Genomic DNA, 3325 nt, shown 5'->3' with positions numbered 1-3325 from the left:
CTCCTTGACCTCGTTGATATCACCTTGACGTCTCGATGTCAATGAGCTGCCGCCCATTTGGGATACGGCGATTTGTCTTCTGCCCTTTGGCCCGGAAATGCTTTGACGTATTGGGAGATCCCCGTTAAGATGATTTAGGTTATTTCGTGGGCCCCATGTGCTGATAAGTCGCTATCCATTCCAGGATGTGAGAGACTCATTCTTTGCCCGATTGTTTAGAGTGAGCTTTGAAGCATTGGGACTATTCCCACACGGAATAACCTTCCTTTGGTTGTCTGTACCCAGGTTTATGATAATATGAAGCGAAACTCCTTTTATCGAGAGTATTCTTGGGTATCCCCCAAGATGTAATTAACCAGTAGGAACACGTTCCTCTGGGAGTGCTCTTGACCTATCTGACTCTTTGGTTATGGGTAGTCTATATAGATACTTCTTTCGCGGATATTGGTTTAAGGCGTCTCCGCCCGATCTTGTTTGGGCGGACATTCTTGACCCATCCTTGTGAGGTTTATCGCACGTACTCTCCACGTTTTACTTTTTCTATTGTTTGTCACTTTGTCGTATGTCCTTGCTTATTCGGTTTCTCTCGTTTCTCTCCTCTTTAAATCATTTATATGGTTCGAGAGGGAAATTTATTCGAATAGGGGAAGTATAAGACGATCGACAAGCTGGCGACTCCTTTTAAAATAAAAAGGAAAAAAATGAAAGGAAACAAAATCTGGCGTCTGTTTGAGACACTCGATTTGACTATAAACTTGTCAGATTTGGAGAATTTTTGGCCTTTTAAAGTATGTTTCAATGCTTTTTTTTATTCTTTAAGTACATGATCTGGGCTGACTTTAACTTAGATCGAACTGTTTTTATGTCGTTTGGTTCTTTTTACTGAGACACTTCACGTGATAATCAATTGAAGTGTGGGTATTTCTAAATTTATTTTTTGAAACCTCAGATCCAAATGTGTGTCTGGATTCGTGGAGATCAATATGACTTTTAAATATGCATCATTAATAAAATCAATCAAATCAATCAAATTCAATGAAATCTAATTGAAATTTGTCAATTCTTTTACTCAAGGTAATTTTAACATATTTTTACGGGGATTATACAGTGAAAATTCAAATTCCATGCGACCATAATTTCAGAAAAATTTTAATTCGAAATTCTTGAAACTTTATTAAAAAATGTCAACATAATAAAAACTACTAAAGCTTTATCGCAATTATCAAAATAGCTTATGATTCTCCGCATATTAAATCCTCACTTTTTTAGTTTATTGAAATAAATTATTTTAATGTCAATCATATAATCCAGCTTTGTTTTTTTTAAAATAGCTTATCGCCTATTTAACATAAAGTTTTTTGCCACCCCCATTGCTTGTGAATTGTGAGGGAAAAAACCCTTCTCCTTCAAAGAAAAGAGGAAACGAAGGCTCTTCATTCAATTATGACAGCAATACAAGAAGAGAAAGGAAGTAGAGGATGAAACATAGAAAGGGGAATTTAATTTATTCTTATCATTGTTTGTTTGTTTATTTGGTTTGCCACAAATGAATCTAAACATAAAGGTAATTTAATTTCTCGACTTTCTTGTTTTACTTTTATTAGAAACTATATTTACCAAATGCTTAAATTTGGAAATATGAAGAAACCTTTGGGATTGGATGTGATAAAAATGTTTGACAAATTTAATATTGCGATTCCAGTTTATTGTAAACCAGTGACTAATTTGATTTTAGAGAAGAAAACTGCGAGAGGTAGTTTAAAAATTAATATTGATGGTAGTTGGAACAATTTATATGCTGGTATTGGTGGGGTGTGTCGTAACTTTACAAGAAATGTTTGTTTTGGTTTTTTGCTCCTGCTACGGTATTTATGGCCCTCTTCTTAGCGGTTAAATGCAATTGGTCTTACATTGAGATTGAAATGGATTCTATGGAGCTTTGGAACTATTGTACTAAAAAGAAAAAGTATCATTGATTTCGTATTATTTCTATAAAAAAAAATCTTTGTTTTCCTTAAGTTTGTGCAGATTCATTAGATTTTTATTCATCGAGAAGGGAATCAGTGCGCTAATTGGGCTGCTAAAAGAGGAGGTGACTCAAGAATTCAATTTCCTCGTTAGGATTCCTCTAGAGTTAGCTCGTTCGATTAAGGGTGATTGTTTAGATATTCCTTATATTCGTATTGATAATGATTTTTGAGGTTTTTATTGTATAAATTGTATATGTTCTTCGGTTCTTTAGTTTCTTATTTTTTTTATGCGTGAGTTGTTTGGGTGTCGGTGTCTTTTTTGGCCGTTAGCTCCTATTTTTTATTTTTATTGAATGAAATTTCCTCCTGGGATTAGTTTAAAAAAAACATAGAAAGGGGGTACAAAGGCTCAACAGATAAGACAAAACTCAATTTATTTTATTCTCTCTTTTACATAAATACAGAACATTTAGTCTGTTTAGATAGCCAATACAATGGCATACACTTCGGACCTTAATATCTTCATCGCTGAAGTTTCACAAAGCAAGATAAGAATAATAATAATAATAATAAAGAGAAACAAAAACTTCTTTGGCTCAAAAATGAAAAATAAAAATAAAAATTTAAAGCATTTTGTCTAACTTTCTTAGGAAAGAAATTATATTCTGCAAGGAAATAAGCAAAAGAATATGAAATTTGCATTACTTACTTTTTTGAAAGAATGGCAACGAACAACACAATCCTGTGTTGCCCTCTTCTGGCCTCATCATCAAAGGGAAACACAATTGCGCGAAATTGTCAGCCGACTTGCCGTTGTAACAGAGTGTTATATATGTAAACAATGAAGTTAGGAGACTGAAATATTTAAATTCCATTGTTTTATGTGCTGTATAAATCCAGCCAAAAAAATTACATCAGAAGGGGAGCTCGGTAGAAATAAGGATTTTTGAAATATAAGAAATCTTGTGCCAATCAGAGCCAGCAAGCTTTTGATAGCGCTTCTTAAACGCTGGTTGACAACCGCAGACTGAGAGTTCTTCCAAGGAGGGAGGGAGGTGTTGTAATTCCCAGAGCAGAGGAACGTTATGAATGAAAAGAGTTCGGAGAGAAGAAAGATTATAAAGGCAAGACGGCAAGCAATCCAGCTTCTCAAGATCATGCAGAGACAGCCTATACAAAGAGGAAGGAAGGTCTGGCAGATTTCGGAGTGGAATCATTCCTAAGTAGAGATGCTTGAGAGAAGAGTGCGACAAAGGCTGTAAGCACTGCAATGATTCTAGGAAGCTAAGATGTAAATTAACAAGAGAGATGGGGATGGTCGGCAATAGCTTCAGCTGAGGAACCTCATGCACATA

At 34.9% G+C, this 3325-nt stretch overlaps 1 protein-coding gene across 1 annotated transcript in view; it reads right to left on the bottom strand.

Annotated features, from left to right (window-relative positions):
* Positions 1 to 3325, bottom strand: part of LOC110027111 (probable nucleoredoxin 1) — a 66553-nt gene that overhangs the window by 60747 nt on the left and 2481 nt on the right. The gene's annotated exons all lie outside the window — the stretch shown is intronic.

Source organism: Phalaenopsis equestris, unplaced genomic scaffold, assembly GCF_001263595.1.
Source record: "Phalaenopsis equestris unplaced genomic scaffold, ASM126359v1 Scaffold000414, whole genome shotgun sequence".
Classification (NCBI taxonomy): domain Eukaryota; kingdom Viridiplantae; phylum Streptophyta; class Magnoliopsida; order Asparagales; family Orchidaceae; genus Phalaenopsis; species Phalaenopsis equestris.
The sequence above is the reverse complement of the archived record's forward strand: the minus strand, read 5'-3'. Positions and strand labels throughout refer to the sequence as shown.